The 25,268-nt window shown below is 37.7% G+C and overlaps 1 long non-coding RNA gene across 2 annotated transcripts in view; it reads left to right on the top strand.

Annotated features, from left to right (window-relative positions):
* Window positions 1–1,733: 1,733 nt before the first annotated feature.
* LOC123600356 overlaps window positions 1,734–25,268 on the top strand; it is a 72,882-nt gene continuing 49,347 nt past the window's right edge. For both annotated transcript variants that reach the window (XR_006713797.1, XR_006713714.1), the window contains exons 1-2: window positions 1,734–1,940; window positions 8,504–8,625. This is a non-coding gene — a long non-coding RNA (uncharacterized LOC123600356). The remainder of the gene's footprint in view (window positions 1,941–8,503; window positions 8,626–25,268) is intronic.

Below are 25,268 nucleotides of genomic sequence, written 5' to 3'. Positions count from 1 at the left end.
TATCTCTACCCCTCCTGCTTCCCTTGTGATTACATTGGGCTCACCCAGATAATCCAAGGTAATCTCCCCATCTCAAGGTCTTAACTACATCTGCAAAGCCCATTTTGCCACGTAAGGTAACATATACAGGTTCTGTGGATTAGGGCAGGGATATCTGCAGCGGCTCATTATTTCTGCCTATCACACATACTATTGCTTCTGGTGTTGAATAAAAGATTTATTTGAGTAGATAAGAAATATGACCCCGTGCATGCTGAAAGACAGAATGGAGGTTAGTAGTACACCACGCAGTCATTTCACCCTGCTTCCCTCTCTTTGGCCCTCTTGTGTTGTCCATCTGCTACTGAACGTACATTAACATTATATTCATGCACTTGCTTGCGTATTTTTCCTTCTTCCCTTATCTATGGACAACACTTAGGCACTTACACCTGTGCTATGCATGTGTCTACACATGAACATACAAACTCGACCAAGACCTCATCACAGTGGCAAAAGTGAACTCCCTTCTGAGCCCTTTCCTGGTAGCATCTGTGGCAGTGGAGTGCTCATCCAGCTTGGGATTTCTCATCTCAGAAATTGTTGAGGTAGGAAATAGCTTTCCTGAATCCTCAGGATCTCTCTGAGAACATCATTAGATGTAATTTTCTGACTACATTGTACTACAGAGAGCCTTCCATGTCTGGAATATCGACATCTTGTCTGCGTCCACCCTTTATGTCATGGCTCCAGGCACAATAGGAACTGGCTAAAATCTCAAATAATTCGTTTTTGATATAACAAAGTTTAAAACTCTGGTTACACTGATGCTACAAAAAACAAAAATCAACACACACACATACATATATGTGAGAATGTTCTACTAACATAAGTAATAATTGACATTTCAATAAGACTAAATGATTCAGAGGAATTATCAGGAAAGAGCTCAAATATGAATCTTGCTTGCTTATTTATTTATTTATAAATGTTTCTTTATTTTGAGAGAGAGAGACAGCACATGCACCTGAGCAGAGGAGGGGCAGAGAGAGAGAGAGAGAGAGAGAGAGAATCCCAAATAGGCTCCACACTGTCAGCACAGAGCCTGATGTGGGGCTTGATGCCATGAACTGTGAGATCATGATCTTGAGCCAAAATCAAGAGTCAGAGGCTTAACCGACTGAGCCACCCAGGCACCCTGAATCTTTAGTCTTTTAAAAAGTTCTTTATGTCTTTCCTTAAGGGAAAACTGGGTTTGCTTTTGCTAAGCAGTTTTTAATTTCCTTTTTATTTTAGGTTCTACGGGATGTATATAGTTTACAGTTTTCAAGATGTTCGTTGTTTATTCTACATGAAAGTGATATAGTGTTATCATACATTTTAATTGATGATACAGAGTTAATCACTTTTTTGGTTCAGCGACCAATGTATTAATTTCTAAAGTGGTTCCTCGTTCATAACCATTGTTTTAGGCTATTAAAATGAAATTATTCTCAAAATTACTTTGCAAAAGGCTAAATATTAATTTTGCATTTTCTCAATCATGAGAGTTCTTTGAAACGTTCATGGTACAGAGTAGTATGAAATGGTACACCAGGCGGTACTGTGAATTCTCCATTATTCAAGAGTCTTTCCTCAAGCAGAGACTTCAGGCAATTTGTGACTTTGTGATCAATTGCTTGTGGCTATTTTTTGGTTTTCCCACTTACAAAGCTACGAACACTGTTTTTGTTTGTTTGTTTTTTAGAATAATAATTTAGGCCGGCTCTTGAGGAGAAAATTGCAATAATAATCAGTGATTGCAACACGTTTTAGAAAAATGAAAGATTGAAAAATAGATTTACTGTGTTCACCAACAGATTCACTGAAAACTAAGAGACAGTCCTGGAGTGTGGTCTAGCGAAGAAGATGATTCACCTGCAGATAATTTAGAATGTTCCGTGGTTTTTGCTCTGATGGAGGTAAGAACTGAGTGGTAAGATACAGAGGCATGGAACTGCCTCATTTTGTTTGGGAAAGCTAAGGCAAGCTTCACAGTAATGGAGTTTGAAATGTCTTTGTGTTCTTGTGCTTTTCCAGATAGGGATATGACCGGGGGAGTGTACTATGGATTGGCCAGCCAGTCAGAGGGGAGAGATGGGAACTTTTTTCTCATATAGATCACAAAGTTGCTATAGGCATGATAAAGAAGTGATACAGGACTTTAAATATATAGACATATCTTGACAGTCTTATTCTGCTGAAAGTGAAGCAGCTGATAAGCTCTTGCCTGGTTTTGCTGGCGGGTTCCTCATTTATAGGTAGTAATGAAAGAAAAATGTTAGTGAAATCGCTTGTCCAATTTGAAAAGTTTTCTGACTTTGCAGAAGAAATTTATCAGATGATTTGATGACTGCAGTTTTGCACAGTGATAAGCCATAGACTCAAGTGTCAGCTATGCTCATTCAAATCCCAGGTATCCTATTTACCAGCTGAATTACTTTGAACAAGTTACTTCTTTGAGTCACACGATTTTTATTTGTGTAATGAAGAAAATGTTCATTCATATCACATAAAATTGCTGTCGGGTTTACACAAGATAGTGCTTATAACGTGCTTGGCACACAGTAGGCACTCAAGTATTTGTTGTTTTTATTATGATTAAAAATAACTTTAGAAAAGGGGCACCTGGGTGGCTCAGTTGGGTAAGCAGCCAACTTTGGCTCAGGTCATGATCTCACAGTTCATGGATTTGCGCCCTACATTGGGGTCTGTGCTGATAGCTCAGAGCCTGGAGCCTGCCTCAGATTCTGTGTCTCCCTCTCTCTCTGCCCCTCCCTTGCTTGCCCTCTGTCTCTCTCTCTCTGTCTCTCTGTCTCTCTCTCTCTCTCTCTCTCAAAAATGAATAAACATTAAAAAATTTTTTAAAAAGAACTTTAGATAGGTATCAATGAACAAAGCCTGCATAGACCTGTCTTGCTATGCTATATTACTCACAAACATTACTTTACAACCTACATGTCTGGCGTAAAAAGGCAGAACTGTCTTTGAGGAGTTGGAATCAATTATGTGTTAACAAGACCAACATGTATTTGGAATTTTTAACCCTTCTGCCATTAATTAATCTGGGAACTATGGTAATAAAATTTAAGATTTTTCTTCTTTTAAAACTAGCTGTGAATTGCATCTAAATTTACATTAAGTAGGCTATCAAAATCTTCTGCTTTTATTACAAAAGACTTGTGTAGTGGAGAGAGACAGTTTAAATGCATAAGGAATGAGGTAGAATAATGATTTGGTGCATATATTCTGATAATTACTACTTCCTTTCCCCAGGCTCCCCTGCGATAAATGTGCTGTCTTTTTAAACTTCATTAACAAGAGATTACAAATTTTAATGGGGTACAATAATTTTACCTTAATTTTAGAGCAATGCATTCCAGGTATCTGATGTTCCTGAGTTATTTTCCCTGAAATAACCTCATGATTCAGAAAAGTTCTTTAAGAATTGAAATACTATATAGTGTTAGTACCAAATGCATGAATAATTTCTCATGTTAGAAATCATTAAATCTTTAATAATGCCAGGGAAACAATAGACAATTGTGTTCTTCTACAAAAACCAAAATCTTTTGACCAACTTTAAAAATTTTAATAGGAATTTAGATTTTTGTAGCAGTATGTGTAGCTTAGTGGATAACACACTAAGAAAATCTGGGAGCCAGATCTAAGGGCCTAAACTGACTAGGCTATAATTCAAGAAAGCACTTGGACCATTTTAACATTTTATGAAAAATAACAGCAACAATGAATATGTGTCAATTGAAAATGGCAGCTGTTCAATTCAGAGACCACCATGGACCAAATCCTGGCCTTTCATTCACTGGTCTGGCATCTAATCTTTGTAACATTGATTTTTTTTTTTCTTTTCTGATCGTGTTTCATATCCAATGATGTTTTTAAACCTCTGAATTTGAAGAATGATAATCTACTGAAGCAATTAAGTACACAGATACACAAGTTTACATAAAATCCATTTCCAAAGTTCAAGAAAGAGCTAAAAAAACTTTTCCAGAATGGTTTGCATTTAGAAGGAACTTCTAAGTGGGAAACAGAAATTTTCCCCCAAGAGAAATTGTCCTTTAAAACTGTCAAGAATAAACAAACAACAACAATTATTCTCTGGTTCTCGCTTCTCCAAACACTAATAGCTTTCCAGATTGGTCCTGTGGGATATGAGAAGCCTCTGCGTTTTCTCTAAGTAAGAATTTTTGGATTTGACTTCATACTTGTAATTTTTTTTCCTGCCTCATCATGTTATCAATTACACCCTGAGGCATTTTTCAGCTTCTGTTTAATTGATTTCCATACTGTTCTGTAGAGACTGTCACTGGTCATCAATTCCTTCAGAGTTTAATTAATTAATTAATTAATTATTGAAAGGGGGGATGGGTAGGATAGGACAGCATCTTAATATGTTTCATTATGACTCCTTCATTCAATATGACTTTCTATCCAGCTGATCCAATGGACTGGCTCAGAGAAAGGGCACAATTAAGATAACTTAAAAAAATAAAAATAAAATAATTAGTAGATTCAGTCATTCCCTTCTCAGCTAATTTGTTGGCCCTTAGGGATTTTACCTGTGGAGAAATTATGTGGCAAATTGCTTTCGGACAATCCTGCTGGAGTCAGAAGCTCTTTGTTCTTCAAGGACTTCTCTCCCACCCAGCCAGATTAGCCCCTTGTCTCCTGTGACTTCAAGGTCATCTGTCCTCTGAAACCATTTCCTGCCCATGCCAGGAGATAAAATAAGGAGGGAGCTCCAGTACAATTTATTGGAAAGGGCAAGAGATTTTCAGTTATGTAAGTTGGAATTTCCTTGATTTACAGATGGTTAAAATGAGTTGAGGAGGAAAAATGTTTTTCTATCTTCTTAGTTTTGTACCTGAGGACTGAAAATTAAATAAGAAAAGACAGATCAATAGGGGAAAAGGAACACACTTTTTATAATTTTTTCATGCACAGGAGTTACAGAAAAGAAATGAAAGTCAAAGCAATGGTTAGACTTAGGTGCTTATATACCCCTTTAACAAAAAGAAGAAGGTTTGGGCTTCAAGGGACAATAAATTGTGGGGAAGATACCAGGAAATATATGGGAGAGCTAGTGGCAGTTAAGAATTATTTTTGTGAGGTCCATTTATGCAAGCTCATCTTGGTGTCAACTCTCCATCTTCAATGACAAGAGTTGCTCCTCTCTACCTGGAATGGGGGTGAAGGGAATGAAGTGAGGGGGAGAGAAAGGCCCCTCCCTCAAAGGGAAATTTATGCCTTGATTTTAGACAGACAAAGGGAGGGCAGAGAACTCTTCCTATATCTATTAATTCTCAATTGCTTTATGCCAAAGTGGCACATGTGGATTGGCATATTCCGATCCCTTTCATGAGGATAATTATAGGTGACTCGTCAATAATTGTCAAATTCCTTTGGATTTACCTTTCATCTTCCCTGTTCTATTCATACCCCCTCCCCACATCTTTTCACTCTTGGCCCAGAGAACTTTTTCACAAGGTCTTTGTATATGTCCCTCATTTCTATTACCTGATTTCCTAGATAGAATCTTTCCTTTCTTACCCTCCTTGTATCCATAAGTAAACTTAACTTTCTCTTTCTTATCTGGCTTTGGTGACCTTGATGTATGATCAGATCATTCCTGACCAACTGGACTCCTAGGCCTAACTCCAGTGCCAGCTCTTTTCTCCAATGGTCATTCAATGTATATTACAAAGTCAAGGTCTCAGGGATGCATCTTGTCAAGGCATCTTCATCTATGATGATATTATCACCTGCTGAGAACTTCTCGGTGAATATAAATTAACAAGAAAGAAATCTCTTCTGTATTTTATTCTTCATGCTGAGATACTTTTGAAAACTATGTGACATATAATGTCATCAGTTTTATCAACCATATTGGCTTTCTCTTTCTATCAAATAACTTTCAACTCATGGAGTAATGTTAGCTCCCTCTTACTTCTTTCATAATTAGTTATGATTAAGTCATCTCAAACATTTCTTACTTTAGCCATTTCTTTACTGTCCCAGACCATCCCTACCTCACCTCATATCTGAATAGTGCTTTCAGTATCTATCCCTTTAGATTCTATACTCTTTCCCTTTTCCAGTCTGCCAAATTGATCTAAATATACTATTTTTGCATTATGCTATTCTCCTGAAATACTTCCAATGTCTCTTTATGGTCTAAGAGATAAAACCAAAGTTGTTATTTTGGAATTTCAAATATTTTGCAGAGCACCTGGGTGGCTCAGTCGATTAAGTGTCCAACTATTGATTTTGGCTAAGGTCATGATCTCACAGTCATGGGATCAAGCCCTGTATTGGGCTTTGTTGAGCATGGAGGCTGCTTGAGATTCTCTCTCTCTCTCTCTCTCTCTCTCTGCCTGTCTCCTCCACTCATGTGTTCTCTCTCTCTCTCTCTCTCTCAAATAAATAAAAAATATATAAATAAAATATTTTTCAACCTAGATCCTTCTTCTGTCTACTTCTATCCTTATCATATCCTATACCTTTGAAAGAATTCTTTAACAAGGACTGATCAGGCTTTTTTAATCACAGTTCATAAAAAACCTACATGGCACCCAGCCCTTGCATCTCAGACATTCCTGCCACTTCATTTCCATTCTTTCCTCAAACCTTAAATCAAGCATTTGCTGACCATACCTCCTGGTTGGTCTGGAACATGCACAATTATGCCTGTGACCTCATTATATTTAGAATAAGTTCCCTCTTCGTCCTTCAAAAGTGTCCCGTTTTGGAAGAGAAATGATATGATCACTCTACTTATGAATCTTTCCTTTTATATCCCAAACTACAGTGACTATTTCCCTCTAGAATCCATTGAGACTTTTCTGTCTAAAGCACATAGTATTGCCCATAATAAAATGTGCCTACTGTATACAAGGTGCCTTAATATGTTATCTTTACTTTAATCTATAATCTATTAAATCTATCTTTTAGATAAGAAAAAAAACTACAAAGAGTGGTTTTAAATAACTTACCAGAGGCAGTTGTAGAGGCAGTTGTAGAAGAACTTTGGTTTACACTTTGAGCCATTTGTCTTCAGGGATTGTGCCTGGTTCCTGAAGTCCAGGCCAGAGGTTTCACGAAGGACAGGGCCTATCCTTTATTGTGTAGAATTTATGGAGAGTTTCTTGCTTGACGGAGGACTTAATCTATGTTTGGTTTTGGGTAAACCTCCGTATTTATAATCCAAAAGAAATCCTTTGAGGGCACTCATTTTCTATACTAAGTTTGAAGGCTGCTTCAGAGTGAACCCTTTCTTCCTACAATTTTTTTTTTTTTTGCTTATTTATTTATTCTGTAAGTGAGAGAGAGAGAGAGAGAGAGAGCACGTGGGAGGAGCAGAGAGAAAATCCCAAGCAGGCTGCGCATTATCAGCACAGAGTCCGATGTGGGGTTTGAACCCACGAACCGTGAGATCATGACCTGAGCCAAAACCAAGAGTCAGATGCTTAACCCACTGAGCCACCCAGGCACCCCAACCCTTTCTTTCTAAAATGATGTATATTGGGTAGCTCACTTACTTCTTCCCAAGTCAAATCTGGGGACAAGCACAGGCCTTGTCTTTCATGAAGCCTCAGGCCGGGGCTTCAGGGAACTTTGCTGGAACTGCAAATATGTTCCTCCAGTTTGAAGGCTGCATCTTTTGCTTCACCTGTGGCAACCCCCAGTTGAATCACATGGTGGTAGTGGTGGTGGAGTCAACACTCGAAGTGCCATTCAATTATTGGGATTTTTTTTAAGTTTGTTTGCTTTGAGAGAGACAGAGAGAGAGGGAGAGAACCTCAAGCAGGCTCCACACTATCATCGTGGAGCTAGTGCAGGGCTCCGTCTCACCAACCTTGAGCTCATGATCTGAACTGAAATCAAGAGTTGAACACAACTTACTGAGCCACCTAGGCACCCTAGGAATTTTTTTTTTAAATAAAACAAAGCCATCTATACACTCATCAGAAATTACTTATTTTAGAGTTTGCTAAGGAATACAACCATATTAATTAAAGTACTTATGTATTGTGTAAGCCCATCTTAAAAAACTTTGCTGAAAAATGCTTGCAGAAAGCAATTGTCTTATACAAACCACACAGAAGTTGAACTAATCCTCTTGTTCTCTTCAAATGGAGGTGGACAAGGCTATTAACTTTCTGTTGTCCTTATGTCCCTTCACCTATCCTTTTAAAATTTTTATTAGGCGTTTTAATGTGTGGGTTGAAATCAATAGAGGACAAGCTATTAAAAATTATTGGCCGGCTGTGGCTCCTCACTAAATATTAAAGCAGCTTGGCAAATTAGCACATACCTCTAGGCATTAAGCCTGGGAGAAATAATGATCTAGGCAAATAGACAGTATAATCCAAATAGAAAATATGGCCAGCATGCTGCTTTGGGGTTTCCTTTGGCTGTTGTTGTTCACCGTTAACATTATTCTCTTTTTTGCTTTTATTAGTGTGAGGAGATGAGATGGGGAGCATTAACTATTGGAAGGATCCATTTTAAGGACATATTATATCAGGATCTAGATAGATATCAGAGCATCTTGGGAGAAATAGGAAACAGGTGCAGAAACAGGTGAGTCGAATATTGCTTATTACTGCTCTGGATTAAGTGCCTGTGAGAAATGGGCAATTTTTCTGGGTGCTGTGTGCCTTGTATTCTAGGAGGACAGATAGACAACCTGTTAATGCAAACAATACAAGGAAGATTGTCAACTGAGAAGCTTAGGGCAGAGGTAGGGCTGTGCAGGCAAAAAAGTTATTTTCCCAAGTGAATGAAGAGAAAAGCAAGAGTGAAGCTGATTCTGTAGGTATATACTAGAAGCTGGAAGATTCAGGAGGAAGAATTAGTTCTGAGATAGGGATGGGGTCATCAAGAAGATTAGGATAAGATGGGAAATACCCAGAAGTCAGAAGAATTTATTTTGAATCAAAATTCCTTCATATATCATTTTTGTTCTTTGTAAATTTCAATATGCAACAAGTTAGTGTCTCAAATCTTATTGCTAAATGAGCAAAAGAAATAACAATCCCACAATGCACCCCTGTATTTTTCTCAGTATGAAAAGTCAAGAAGTAATGGTATCTTTTGTGTGCCCACGTGTAAGATGAAGAATTTATAGTCAGTTATTCTGTCTCCACCCTAGCAATGACCCAGTCTTTGCTAACCTAATCTGGGCATTGAACCTAAGATTACATTTTGCACCCCGTATTTTACTCAGAAAAGATTTTTAATGTTTACATTTTGCCTTATAACTACTGACCATATTTACAAAAGTCATTGAGACTAAACTCTGTTTAACTCATTTATAGCTTATAGGATACTTCCCCATTTGGAGATTATTAATTTTTTTTGGTCAAATGAATTATATCAGAAAGTTTTTCTTAGGAAGTTATATGACAGGGACTATTTGTTTTTGCACATGAACAATTTGACTGAACATAAGATTCTTGGCTCATGACATTTTCCTCTCAATGGTTTCACACGTATTGCTCTGTTATCATCTAGCATTTCATATGGCCAATGAGAGCTTTGAGGCCCACCTAATTTTTTACCATTTGTGTACTTTTGTTGACATGTATCATGCTTCTGTTTCATCTCTTAAGCACAAACATTCCTATACAGGACAGATATTTTTCCTATAGTATAAATAATGAAGGATGGGTGTAAGGCACTGGGAATAAACCAGAGTTCCAGAAAAGTAGAGGAACCATACCATATGAAGGAAGAACCGATGGAGAATGTAGGTCACCCATAAGAATCAGGTACAAGAAGACCCAACATTATGCTGCACAATGATAAACTAGCCAAATGTCCCAAGAGGAAAGCTGAGCACCCAGAATAGTTCTCTGAGCATCCAGAGATAAGTCCTCTGGATCGTTTTATTGATTACAATGAAAAAATAATGATACCCAATGAGAAATAACGATACACAATAAAGCAATTACAAAACTGAGGCCAGATATCCTATGCCGAAAAGAGAAGGACATTTAGGTAGAAAGGGGAAAGTTCTAGGAATGGAGTTGGAGGTGGAAAAGTGGCGGGAGCAAAAAAAAAAAAAAAAAAAAAAAAAAAAAAAAGTGTATTTCTCTCAGTACATCTGTCAGATGCTCTACCTTGTCATCAAGTCTCTGCCAGATCAGTCCAGAAGCAAGAGCTCTTGAGTGGAAGCTGTTCAATTGTGTTGATTAGTTACTAGAGAAGAGGGAGAACCACATATGGGTTACCTTAAAAGTGCCCTCTCTGGTAGATTTGGAGGCCTTTTAAAAAGTAAACTTTGTGGGTCCTCATTTCTAGCCAAAGCACCGTTTGGAGATAGGTCAATATCTTATGATATTTTTTATCCTTTTATTTAAAATATAGCATAATATATCTAAATACATCATTAATTGCCAAATTCTTTCAGTCTGCCAACTTACTTTTTTAAAATTTCAACTGAGAAACATTTTCTTCAGTTATGTCACTGGTTATTAGTTCTGTTGATTTATTCTTTCTTCCTTGATTTTCACATTTACCACATTCTCTTTTTGTTCATTTATTTGCCTCTTCCCCTGCTTTATGGGAGAGCATGTTGAATTTTAATTCTAGTATCTAATTTCAATTTTATTAGAATCTTTTCTTATCTCAACATGTTCCCAGTGTTTCTCACCCTTATCTTTTTATATTACATTATTTTCCTTTATGGATTTCTGTTCCTTTTTCATGGAATATGCTATTTTTGCACTGATGATATATAATGGTTTCCCAAATTAGATGTTTTTCCTTAATACATTATTTTCAGAAACAAATCATCCCGCTGAGTCTTCTAGTCTTTTACAGACTGTTAATCAGGATAGGATAAGTTAACTTATAATAGCAAACTAGCAAAAGATAGGATAAGTTAACTTGTAATAGCAAATTTTTTTTTTGCCTCGCAACAAAATTTACTTCTAATTTCAATGGTTTAATTTGTAAATCTAATGCAAATCTTACTGCGGATAGGATGTTTCTCCAATGTTCTCATCCTCCGTGGGGATACTCAGCAATCCAGGCCTTTTTGATCTACTTTTGCTTTGATCTACTTTTGCACTGTCTTGGTGTTCAGCATTCACAGCCTCTGATCTCTCCAAGGAGGGGGAAGTATAGTCAAAAGGGAACTCTGACCTCCTTTCCTGCCACTTCTGCTCACAACCCCATTGGCCAGAACCAGTCACATGACCCTGTCTGACTGGAAAAGTGTGCTCAGGGAGAAGAGGGGGAAGAGCTGAGTGTTGGTGATCACAAATAATGCTTACCACAGCTATAACAAGAAGAAGACTGGTCAAATAAGTTTAGAAAACACCGTGTTGACCAAAATTCTATAGGTCTCCTCATGATATGAATTCTCTGTGCTTTTGTTCCACTGACATTATTGTGAATGATCAAAATAGAGATATTGTGGGCCATCCTTCTTTCCTATACTTACATGTACTCATGCAGGGACCACAGCGCTGTAGAGCATACGTGGGAGATGCTCTTCTTTCTCTGTAAGAACCAGGTGTTCCCTGCACCGTATCCAGGATTCAGGGAACTTTGGGTGGGCAAAACTTTCCCCTAAAGATATTCCTCTCTGTTTAGGTATATCTTAGGTGAAACGAGCACGGCATAATGCCCAAAGTTATGGTTTCTGCTTATACATGACAGGTGTGAAATAGGTGGGCACTGTACCTCAGAGTGAAGTACAGAAAATTTTCTTCAAAACCCTAGCCTATTCTTTTTATGTTTTTCATGACTTAGTTGTATCTATTTCAGTTCAGATATCCCAATTTCTGATTTATTCTTTTCTTCCCTACTAAAACCTGGAGGAATTGGGCTTCAACTCATTCATACTGATTTATAACTTTGACCAGGTTCAATTTTCAAGCAGAGCCTCAGGCTTCCAGAATATGGATGGTGTGGAGAGGAGAATGGACAGTAGTGCAGGAAAGTAAAACAAAAAGGAGCAGGTATTTTCCTTGAAATGTAAGCCACCCGAGGACTGAATTGTGTCTTCCCAAAAGTCATATGTTGAAGCCCTAGCCCTCAAAGTGACTATATTTGGAGATGGGACTTTAGGAGGTAATTAAGGTTAAATAAGGCCGTTAGGGGAAGTAGGTCTAACCCAATCGAGTTGATGGCCTTATAAATTGATGGCCTCTCTCTCTCCTCCTTCTTTTCCTCTTTCTCTTAGCTTGTGCTTAGAGGAAAGACCATGTGAGGGCTGCAATAAAAAGGCAGCTATCTGCAAGCCAGGTAGAGAACTCTCACCAGAATCCAAACCCTGCTGGACCTTCGTGTTGGACCTCCAGCTTCCAGAACTATGAGAAATAAATTTCTATTGTCTAAGCCCCCAGTCTGTGGCATTTTGTGATGCTAGCCCAAGCAGACTAATACAGAGGTCAAACCTATTTTAGCCTCTCCCCAAGGCTTGGAAATTCGGTCCTGTGGCATTGTCAGAGGTGACATCCTTCAGCTACTCAGGACTGGATTATTTGTGCTTTGGTAACCCTGGCCTCATCCAAGTTCAGCTGTAGGATGGAGCCCACATTATTGAAGCTCAAGTCTACTCTGATCCATATTGCCTGCACAAGGAGGTGGCCACCATTCCCACCATTTCAAGGGCAAGAGTTAGAGATAATGGTGCTGGATCTGGTGCTGGGGCTATAGGTGGAGAGAACTCACAAGTAAACTGTGCCCTAAGGTCACGGTGAATAAATTTAACTTGTAATAGAGCACGTGAGGTTTTCAGGGTGTCTGCATGGCCGAGCTTACACTTTATCAGGGAGCTTGTTAATACTGATTATAGACGTTGAAGGTGTTCAAAAGTTAGAAGAGAAAGCTGATAAAAGTTTTATTTGCTTATATTAAAAAATACCAAGAACAGTCATTTATACAGTTAGTTAGCATTTATGCCTTTTTGCCGTGTAGCAAAATATTATGCATCTCATCAAATTGGTGTCAAATTAACTGTGTAAGCTGCCATTGAATAAACTTCACACTTAAAGTCTCATGGTTCACAATTTAAAAACTTTGAGTGAACATTGACGTGTATCATTCAATTTGTCAGTGACTTGCAGTGTTTTGTCTTCCAAGTTTTGCATTTACAGCATTTGCTTGTCTTCCCAGATACACCAGAAGCAAATGAAAGAAAAGTTACATCCTTCTTTTGTATTTCCACTGAATACTTATTAGATTCTCATAAATATACATTGAATAAATAAAATAACATGTATAACAAAAATCAACTTTATTATTTGTACTTAATTTATTTTATAAATAATATTTTAAAATCCATCTTTAAATGTTAAAATAGAAAAAAATAGAAATATTTGTGGAATCAGAGCATCAAAAGGAACTTTGGGTGCTATGCAATCTAGACCCTAGATTCTGGATTGAATGGTAAGCCAATCAGTTGGTTAAGATGAAAAGTAAATAATTTAGAAATATTGTGGTCAGCTCTCCTAATGCTTTACCATAACAATAGATTTCCAATTCTCAACGAGATCACTCTCCATGGGCTTTGAATAGTACCCCATTAAATATCTTTTTTATGCCTCTCAAATTCTTTTGGAATGAATCACTACATCCTGACGCTTTCAGGCAACTTCGTTTATGGCTCACTTATAGCCATTATGTCTTGTCTTTAATATGTCTTTATAAGATAGCAAACATCTTGTCAAAATTTGAATTCCTTAAGGACAAAGTTTGCAATTGCCTCTGTACAGATCTGCTGATTTCTGGGAATTTACTCTTGTAGTCAGTATCCTGGCATATGCAAGATCATCACGGGGTTTTAAATCTGGTGACTAGTATCTTCGTTGTTATATCTTCATTGTTATATCTTTAATCTGAAAACAGAAGTAAGCTATGAAATAGAATTAAATTTATTTTTTTTAAAGTATACGTATAATTTTTGTTAAATGGGTTTTACTTTGAGATATACATGCTTATGAGATATACATGTGATATATATAACATATATGAAAATCATGGACTTCATATCTATAAAATTTTAGACTTGTAATATCTTATTTTTCATATATCTTACCTTCTTTGGCCATTTTTATAAATGTCAAGCCTTTTCTTTTCTGTCCATTTTCGTCTATTTTTTCATATTTAAATTGTAAGTTTTAGTTCCATTTTAGATATTCTACTTCTTGACCCTCCATTACAGTCTCCTGCCCACAGATATCTTTGGTGGCTGTTCCTATTATTGACATCAAAGTTCAAAGGTCATCTCGGCAGAAACAGTCTCCATCACTCATCCCTAAGGAAAAACCAGAGCAAATAAAAACAAAGCGGCAAACAAAAAGTCATCATTTTTATTGCAGTCATTGTATCACATAGCCCTATGTTATTTTCCTTATCCATGAAAAATATGAGATGACCTTATTAATATCTTTGTTTCTTTGTTTATTCTCAATGACCCTCCACTAAAATGCAAAATTCCATGTGACACAGGTCCTTGTCTTTCTGTTTTCAAGGAAGAAGCTCAGAGCCTAGAGTAGGTACTGCCTGTGTTAACACTGTAAGCCTGGAATAAGTGTTGTTAAATGAAAGGAGTATAAAATCATGTTCCTGAATGTCAATGAATCTAAGGGAGATGTTTGAATTTATGGTGAGGAATGGGCTATCACACATGATAAACCAACCGAAGACCAGCACCAGCCTCCACTGAAGTCCTATGAAAGAATGAACGCCTGAGGGCTTCTGTGGGTGGTAGCCGCTCTCATTTGAGGATAGGCCTATCCTCCTTCAGCTTAAAGCTCTAAACACAATCTCTCCCCCATAGCTCATTTCTTCTATAATCCTTTTTGACGGAATCCCTTGCCTCATCCCAGCTACATTTCTTTCATGGCTGGGCTGACTGCCAATGGCCCAGATAAAGGCAGAAACTTGAGTGGAATATTTTGTTCTGGGTTGACTTTGACCTTGTAGCTGCTCGAACTTCTGGGAGAACAACAGTCTGTGCTGGATGTGGAGGTGGAGAGGTGTTTCCACATCTTAATAGCATCTGAGAGGGAGCAGGGGAGACACTTAAACAGCCTGGGAAGGAATCGGTCTTCTTGGAATCCCGAGAATGATAGAGCTTCTCCAATTGTGCACTCTCTCTTCAGCTGTTCAGAGAGGCACAATTTTATTACTCATGCTTGTATTTCTTTTCCAGTCAGGACTGACTTTGAGGATGTTCTGAGTGATAATGACAGAAAGATCATTCTGCTCAACCTTTCACTTAGGCATCTCCCTGGCATAAAGCGGTGGTCAGAAGCAGCTAATTCCTCTGACTTTGGCAATGCTGAAATAAAGGCTATTTGAAGTCATCCAGTTGGAAAAATAACACTAAGGCTCTAGAAGAGAGTACAGAAGAAGTAGAAATGGTGGAACTCTAGGACTGTAATTACTGCAAGTGGTCAGGTCAGCTTAAGAAAGGGTCTGTCTGGGATCCCTGTCCTAGGCACCCCTGCACGGGCTTGGAGGAGGCAAGTAGCGGGGAGGGGAGGACAAGACAGCAGAAGGCATAAAAACTTGGTTGCTGATGCATGAATAAAATCTTCAGTGTTGAAGATTTATCTGGTGATTCAGCCTCTATTCATCTTTATGATATGTTAGTACCAAAGGTTTTAAAGGAAAGGTACTATGCACATTAAAGATTCTATTTAGCAGGGGCTACAGAAGACCCGACCATCTCTCTCTTAGCACGTCCCCCCACCCCCCGCCCCAGGAATAACCATTTCATGATTTCAGGCTTTCCTATGGTCTGTTTTGTACATTTACAGTTTGGCCAAGCCTTCTGACATTCTCAGGGTACTATTCTGTGGGGGATAAAAAGCTAATTTGAGTTTTCTGCTATTCAACGTTTTTTTTTCCTTATAAAATCATCTTGTATCTTCCCTCCTCACAAAATTCTGGCAATCCAGATATTGTTGAGATCCTTTATAGAGAACTGACCTTTCCAGGTTGTTAAACTCTTTCAGCTCCTGGAAAAATAGATTACTTTAGATGAGGTCTAAAGGGCTGATGGAAGTCTTAAACTTACTACAATTCCCACAAGTAATGATTGTTATAGAAGCCTTTCACTGGCATCGTTGTTCAAATGAATAACTGAGGGTGAGGGGAGAATAGACTCATTGGGTTGTTTGCCCTCATGCATATGAATTCATAAAACCAAAGACCTGAAGGGGCGAACATTATGAAATCAAAACCTCCATTCCCCCAGCCTCCAGGGAACAGTTCATTCAAATATCTCAAGATAGAAAGTCGACTGTACTTCACAATCTCCATAAGAAACTCTGACACTTCCTGTAATAATACATCCCAGTGTCATACCAATCCTTACAGACAGGTGATTTGTCATGGAATCTAACTTGAAGAATTCCAAAACTAGGCTAAAAATATTATTGTCTGTTTTTCTCACTTGTGTATCCCTAGTTTCTTAAGAGAATGATTGGCATCTGGTAGGCACTGACTAAATATCTTTTGAATAAATAAATGGATAACTGAAAAAGTAAATAAAAATTAAGCTACACAGTAGAGAAGACGACGTGATTGTACAAGTTACCAAGTCTGATTGAGAACGTATTCTGTGTTTAGTGCTATTTAGACACCGTATGGAATTTGAAGATGTAAAATGGAAGAGTCCATTAACCCCAGGTGTTGACTATTTCTCACAGTCAAATAGGGGTACGTCCACTTTCGCAAGTAAACACAATTCAAGGCAGATTACAAATGATGCTCTCACTGTAATCCAAAGTATAATGAGGTAGCATGAAGGAAGATATGTGTTTGTACTAGGATAAATAAAGATGGCCTTCAGGTAAAGATCATGAACACTTTGGCATTCCTGGTAGGATTGACGTTGAAGGCCCCGCCCACAATAGGGGCATATAGGCAGGAAAAATACATGATTGGATCCAGAACCATTGACTGTCTGGTGTGTCTTAGGGTCATGTGTGTCTGCTGGTGGTAGTGATAGAGGTGGCAAGAGCAGGTGAGAATGAACTGGAAAGTTTTGCTCGGGCCCCAGAGAGTTCAGAGTAGAAAAAGATCATTCATGTCACATACCACCACATGTAGGCACCATGAAATCTGGAATGTGTGTCCATTTTATCTACAATTCTACCTGGGGCCCCTGGAATAGTGCCTGGAAATAGTGGGTGCTGGATAAATATTTGCTGAGTGAACATAAAATACTATTGCTCTATGGATGGCAATCATAAACCGTGCCTTTGTGAACTGTTCAACTCTTATTTTCTCTGTCAAAGAGACAAAATTCAACCTGAGAGAGGTAGAATAATTATGAATAAAGGACATTTAAGGTCAAGACAGTAAAATAACATCTAACTCCTTGAAACAATTTCAATATTTTTGACTGTTTAAAAATGATGTATTTGGGTACTGAAATTAATTTCAGATATAATTTCACAATTATTATCAATAATTTTTGAGAACTCATGGAGAACAATAAAGGTGACAGGAAAATGTATTGGCTTATATTGGCCTAATTCTTAAAAGCAAATTCTACCAAGGAACATACAAAATTTTGGTTCCTGGCTAAATTCTAGAACTCTAGATTATTATTATTAAGCAGTTTTGGTGTTTTTTTTTTTGTTTTTTGGGGTGTTTTTTTTTTGTATGTGTTTGGGGTTGTTTATTGCAGTAGTTAGCCTGTGCCATTCTTAGCTGGAAGGTGGTTGGAGAAGAAGCTATGGATGAAGGACGGGTCACAGATCTAAGTGAGTTTTAGCTGTGCACTTTCAGAGCAACGTAGCAGCAGTAAAATCAGCCTTGTGTACAGTCATTGGAAATGAGGTAGGTCTTCTAGTCCAGTGGCAATTAATCAATCAGTAAGACAGTAATCAAGTTGTAAATGGCCTAGATTCTGCAAACATGGACCGTGGCTGTGAAAACAAGGATAATCACTAGTTGGAAATTACCACTGAAATCGTAATCTGACAAATGCATACGTACTTAGTACCAACAAACAGAAGTTATAGTCAGACTAATTTAAATTAGTTCCCAACATAGTTTCAAATGTGCAACCAAGGCTTGGCCACTCACAAAAGTCCTACATTACAGGGTTATTTTCAGGTTCAAATAAGTGAATTCTTGGAAAGTGCTGAGACGAATGCCTGCTACAGAGTGAGGACTCAATTACTAGTCGTAGTGCAATAAAAATTAAACATCTTTTAAATAAAACCTTCATAAAAATTTTACTTGTCACGAGAAAATGATAAACATCTTACTTTTCATTAATTAAAAAATGGGAAAAAGCAGCGGTGAGAAGATTTGTTGATTTCTATAATTCATTCATATATTTAGGCAATGAATACTTATTGTCACCTTCTATCTGCTAATATTTCCCTAGATACTGGGACAGGAAGACAATTAAGAATATATTTATTCTTAAGAAGCTCAATCTAGTGAGGCTCTCATAGTAGCATGTGTAAGCCTTAAAAAACTTTATTGCATATATCAGATTCATTATTATCTCTGTTAGATTGTAAGCTCCTTGACAGCCAACCTATTTTCATCTTTTTATTTCCACCTTTTTTATTTCCATCTTTCCATCTTTGACAACTAGAACCTACCACCTAATACACAATATATGAATGGTGACTTCTGATCACATCAAAATAGACTCCAGTTATAAATACCTTGAAATGCAGAATATAATACAACAAACATTCTTTTACATGCAAAGCTGAGCTTACAAGGCAGAAATGAAATCCTCCAGCTGCCAAGATCAGAGATGGATTGGGAAACTAGAGCCATAAGCTCAGGCATTGATGCTGTAGCTACTGTGGGTGACAGTGCCGGTCTCAGCAATGAAGGACTTGGGCTTTAATGCCAAGAAGAACAGGGGTGAACTACCAAAGAATGGACTTCATAAAGAAGAAAATTGAGGGGCGCCTGGGTGGCTCAGTCGGTTAAGTGTCCGACTTCAGCTCAGGTCATGATTTCACAGTATGTGAGTTCAAGCCCCATGTCAGGCTCTGTGCTGACAGCTAAAAGCCTGGAGCCTACTTCCAATCCTCTCTCTCTCTCTGTCTCTCTCTCTCTCTGCCCCTCCCCCACTCATGCTCTGTCTCTCTTTGTTTCTCAAATATGAATAAACATTTTAAAAAAAGAAGAGGAAAATTGAATCCAGAGAAATGACTGCTAGTTAGGAACATGAGCCAAGAAGTTGTTATAAATAAGTATTGGTTGTATAAATTATTATCTATAATGTTTAATCTGGGGGAGAAAAGAAGCAAGGTGACTTAAGATATCAATACAAATAGTATGTAAGATGGAGGAAAAGATGTGTGCTGGAGGAAGAGAGAGAGAATGGTCAAATTTGGACTTTTTTAGGCCAAGTATACAAACTAAAAATTTAAATGTAATCGTCAATAAATAGATTTTATAAATTCTAAGCCAGGAGGGAATAAAAAAAGAAGAAAATATATTTGATAAAAGTCAGAAAAGAAGGTAAGGAAACAAGAAACATGGTAAATTGAAAGCACTAAGTAAGGTGGTAGAACTAATCCCAATTACAGTTTTTAAATAAAATAAATTTACAATGAGAAAATAGAGATTTTGAGATTGGATTTCAAAAATGTAGGATATCCTATTTAAAGAGACATAACAAAAGGGCTCAGAAATTCTGGAATAAATGTAGAAAAAGATAATATGAGGCAAATAGCAAATCAAAAGGAAGTTGATATATCTATATTAATATCAGAAAAAAACACATACATTAAGCATTATCTTAAATGTATGTAATATATTATGAGGTCAATTATAGGGCTTATCTAAGTTACATTTGGAATATAAGTTTTTATTCCAATGATGAGGAATTACCATTTTTCAGAGCAAAGATCTTAGATTCATGATTCCATCTGGGCATGAATTATGGTCAAATATGCTAATATTAATAACAACAGCTAGCAGAAAATAACAATGATAGCATTATCTGCCAGCTACTTTATAAGTGTATTTTATAATTTCAAGTTTAAACAATCATCTGAAATATTTACTCTCACTAAACTCCCATTTTAAAGAAAAACTGAGGTTTAGGGAAATTAAGAGCTTTTTCTCAGTGACATGAGCCACCCTGGAGTCAAATCTAAGCCTGAGACATCTTGCTTTTATCCTGGATGCTCTGTGACCTTGGTTGGCACAGAAACATCTTGATAGATAGGTGAAGAGCCTTGGAGACAGATGAGGACAGCACGAAGTGGAAGTGAAGATCCCATGCACTGGGTGCTGTGACTAGATGTCCACCAGTGAGTCATCCCAACAATGTGAGCAGACCCGAGAGACAAGGACCTTGCACTTTTAGAGTTCCTCATTTTGGATGGGGGACTCAGAACGCTGGAGTCCCAGAGGCCATGGATGGCTCCTAGGATGGAAATCTTGAGCGCCGGCAGTAAAGTCATTTTGTTCTGAGACATCTTAACCACCCCTAGGGCCACCACCAAGAATTGTTCCCTGTGTGAGGGCAGTTGGACAAGGGATCTATTTCCTGGGCATAAGGCTTCATAATCCCCAGGAGGAAGGGATTCCTTTTTTGAATCTCACACAGAGACTGAATGGGCCAGGGGCATTTCCAGCTGTCCCTTTTAACCCTGCGAGCCCAAGTACCAGAGATATATCTGAATCCTAGTTTTCCCCACACATACACTTCTTTAGGGTCTATAAAATCTGTTTTGAAGACTTGTCTCTGCAGCATGCCTAGAAAAGTCTGCTTCAGTGATAATATCTTAGAAACGAATGTCTTCTGATTGGCATAAACCCATTCAGGCCATTCCAGTCTTCCCAGTGCAAGTGTCCAGTATGCTTGAAATGATGGCTGTCTCAGACAGCCGTGAGTGTCACTGAAAGCATCCTTACCACCCATCATTCCACGGGCGAGGGATGTTTAAATGCCTCATGCATCTGGCCTCTTCTCCTGACCCCATTTTCCAGGCCGGGGTATGAGCCACACCATTGACACTTGAAAGCCCTTTTAGCATTTCAACTTGTAACTTGAAGGTTATGTGTTTTCCCACTGAGCCCAAGTTCAGCACTTGTCTCTCTTGTTCCACCACATACAGTCCAATGCTTGTTTTACTTACATGTACAGCAAAACCCTGGTTTGTGAGCATAATTTGTTCCAGAAACATGCTTTTAATCCAAAGCACTTGTATCTCAAAGTGAATTTCCCCAAAGGAAATAATGGAAACTCAGATGATTCGTTCCACAACCCAAACATATCCATATAAAAATGACTACAATACTGTAATATAATACCAAATAATAAATAAAATACAAAATATAAAGAAAAATAAACAAATTAACCTGCACTTACCTTTGAAAACCTTTGTGGCTGGTGTGAGGGAGACAAGAGAGAGGAGGCTTATTGTGTAGGACAACTTTCGCTGTCACTAACAGAATCATTGCTATCTGTTGGCTCAATGGAATCTTTTTGTTCATGGGGGCCATTGTATATGCTCGCATGGATGTTAACTACAGTACAGCCTTAACAAGCTCCTCAAATACTGTATTAATGTCACTGGCAATAAGGAGGCACTTATTAATGTCACTGGCAGAGGAAAGGGTCTATATCTGCAGGCAGCCTGATCTAGAATGAAGTAAAGCATTCCCAAGCTCACTCTTGTATGGAAAAGCAAAGGATTGTCCATCGGTGCTTTGAAGTGACAGAAGCTACACTAGTGCCTTGGGCACCTTCCAACGTTCTGAATAATCACAGATTTCTGCCAAACACTGAAGCCTGAGACCAAAAATCCAAGTATAGGGGATGACATCTCACAATCCTGCAGTAAGAGAGAGAGAGAGAGACAAAGAAAGAAAGAGAGAAGAACCATTGGCTCAGTTGTGATCATGTGACATTTGGAATCATGTACTACTCATATTGCAAGACATCACTTGTATATCAAGTTAAAATTTATTAGAAATGTTTACTCATCTTGTGAACACTTGCAGAAGAAGTTACTGGGCAATCCAATGTTTTACCATATTTGCCTTCATAATTTATCTGACTTGGGAGGTCAGAGAGGGTAATGTCATTCACTAATTCAATAACCATATGCCTGGCCCTCTTCTAGATTCTGAGGATCCCATGGCAAACCTAGCAGTCAAGTTTGCACTGAGCTTGCCTGTAAATTACATGCAAATGCATACTATGAGGTGCTGATAAATGCTAAGTAGGAAAATAAAGTAAGGCAAGGCAGATTAGGGAGAATTCGGGTGGGGGATGTTATTTTACATTGAGTATTCAGGGAAGGTCTTCCTAATATTTGGCAGAAAGAGAGAGCTAGGGAAAGAGCGAGCAGAGTTAGGTTATGTGGAACGTGTAGAATCTGGGGAAAGAGCATTCTAAGCAAAGATAAAAATCACCAAGGTCCTGAGGCAGGAGCCAGGCTGGCATTTTCGAGCAAAGGTAGGGAAGCCAGGGTGGCTGTAAGAGAAAGAGAGATGAGAGTGTGGAAGCAGAGAGCTAGTAGGGAGCCGAGCATGGGAAGAACATCTGGGTATAAGGGGCTGTTTCAGCATTGCATTTCTAGCTTGAATGTTGAGTCTGAAGTCAGTTTTTGCAAGGCTGTTTTTTCATCTTTGATTTCCCTCACTAATAAGGTGCAAAGCCATGGAATATTCGAATGGAGGAGTAACAAAACCTGATTTAGCTCTAAAAGATCCCTCTGGCAATAGCTGTGTTTATATCCTCCACTGAATGAAGCATAATGTTTTCCATATAGTAGGCTTATTAAATAAATACATTAAATTAAAGAGAAATTTTGATTTTCCAGGATCATTTCTAGGCACTCTTATTCTAGATTTACAGCAACAAATACACGGATATTTAAAGTGGCTCCAAATAGTTACTATTGACATGAAATAAATAGTAAACACCAAAATGAAAATAATGGAGTCTGATTCTTCTATTTTTTTTGTCCTTCATTCCTTATTTATAATGTAGTCAGATTGTTCCGGGAGATAATAAGATGCATTTGAGCTGAATAAAAGTATGACATCGGATTACAGGAGCTTGTGTTCAGTTATTTTAAAGTCTGAGGTACATTATAATTAAGCCAAAGAATAAAAGGTAGAACTTCAATGCATATCTGAAAAATAATGTAATCTTCACTATCAGTGACCATCAGTTTTGGAAATATTGCTTGTTTATTTTTTATTATTTTATTGATTGTTTCTTATTTATGTCAAAGATAGAATTTGAGTAGAAAATTATTTCTTTTCTGCTTTCATTGAATCAGGATGATATACCAGCATACCAAAATCTTTTCTCTCTTTTATTTTTGACTTTTTGGTGTTTTTTTATTCCTGGACACTTAGGAAATTTATTGGAACTGAAAGTAAAATATGTGTGTCCCAGGAAGGTTGTTAGAAATTGTGATAATGCTTTCTTTGGACTCCAGTCTAAATTGCCTTTTAGTGGCACTTTTTTCTCCACATGTTACAGTACAGTTGACCTCTGAACAACGAGGGGGTAGGGATGCAGACTCTTCGTGTACTCAAAATGCCACATATAACTTTTGATTCCCCCAAAACTTAACTACTGATAGCCTGCTGTTGACTGAATCTTTAACCGATAACGCAAACAGTTGTTTCACACATATTTTGTATTTTGTATGTATTATACACTGTGATCTTATGATAAAGTAAGCTAGAGAAAATGTTGGTAAGGACATCAGAAGAGAAAATACATTTGCCACTTATAGTACTGTACTATAAAAACAATCTATGTATAAGTGGCAGTGCAACGATGTGTTGCTCAAGGGTCAACTGTATTCTCAAAATATTTTCTTTTAATTCAACCCGTATTGATTTGCACATTTTGAATGTTTAACTATCTTATACGGCAGGAGTGCAGATAGAAGGTTAATGAAAAAGCCAGTGTTAGAGATCCAGCCGTCCAGTGTTCTTCAGCAAAAGAAATGTTAAAACAAGAAACATTCAATTAGATTTCAAGATGGCTTTGTCAAAAAACATGCTGCCAATAAACTGTGGAAATGCAAACAACAGACTGTTGGAGCCAAGAGGAAAGAGATAAGGTCTGAAAATTGCTGACTGTGCTAAAAAAAGCTGAAAGGATTAAAAGGAATAAAAGCATTTTCAAATATATTGAAAAAGAGAGATAGAGCACCAGAAAGTAGGACTGCAAATGAATAGGGAGGGAGAAATCCATGTTAGCTAAAGTGGTTCAAGACTGAACTGCTTTTAAAAATCTGAGTCTGACAAGGCAAACACACTGTGGGCAATTGGGACATAATGAAGACCCAGTTTATTAGAAAATAATTTAGGCAGCTGGTGGTGTTTCTGCATTCTGATGGAAAGAACTTAGAATCCCCAAACATACCTGCCGCTACCTGTACTAAAATGTCTGTAAAGTAATTTGCAATCTAAGCTGCTACCTTTATCCCAAAGTGAAGTCTGATTCTGCCTTCAGCCCCTGAACACCTCCATGAAATTAAAAAATCACATAGAATGTATAAAGTCTCAAAGGACTGATAAAAATACCCTGATACCAAGGCTATGAATTTTAACCCTACTCTGGCTATCGGCTCCCTCAATGTCACTGTAGATCTGTCTACATATGTTCTCTGATCGATAATAAGGATGATTATACTCACCTACCAACAGTATGTGACTCAAGAAAGTTTAGCATGTGTCATAAACAATGTGTTTGTATAATAGATCACAAGAAAAGAGAATAGATTCAAGTCAGTAAGAATTCGGTTGTGAAGTTCAGTTACCCCATAGAGGCAATGTGCATAAGCGACTAAGTGCATAGTGTGTGGAGACAACTACCTAAGTGTGAATCCTCTTCTTAGTGCTTGCTGGCTGCGTGACTTAAGGCAAATGATTTAACTGCTCTGGACCCTCTTTTCCTCATTTGTAAAAGATAAGACATTGTGCTCAATATTTTCAATTATTATCATCAGAGCAAAACCTTCCTAGACTTATAAAGAGAATTCTGGATTTCCAAAGTTATATTTGTGCAAATGAGCTTACAAGAGTTGGACTTAGAACATGTTTAAAGAGTACAGTATCTATCAATAGAAGGTGAGCTAATGCAATATAAAAAATAAGTGTTGTGTAGCCTTGCATATGTAAAGATTAAGCACTGGACATTGCCTTATCATTTGTTTGGAAGGAGAATTGGAAAATGCATGAAAAATCAGTCATGTTTAGCAACCACAAATGGACCATGAGCTCATAAA

This window comes from Leopardus geoffroyi, chromosome A1, assembly GCF_018350155.1.
Source record: "Leopardus geoffroyi isolate Oge1 chromosome A1, O.geoffroyi_Oge1_pat1.0, whole genome shotgun sequence".
Lineage (NCBI taxonomy): Eukaryota > Metazoa > Chordata > Mammalia > Carnivora > Felidae > Leopardus > Leopardus geoffroyi.
The sequence above is the reverse complement of the archived record's forward strand: the minus strand, read 5'-3'. Positions and strand labels throughout refer to the sequence as shown.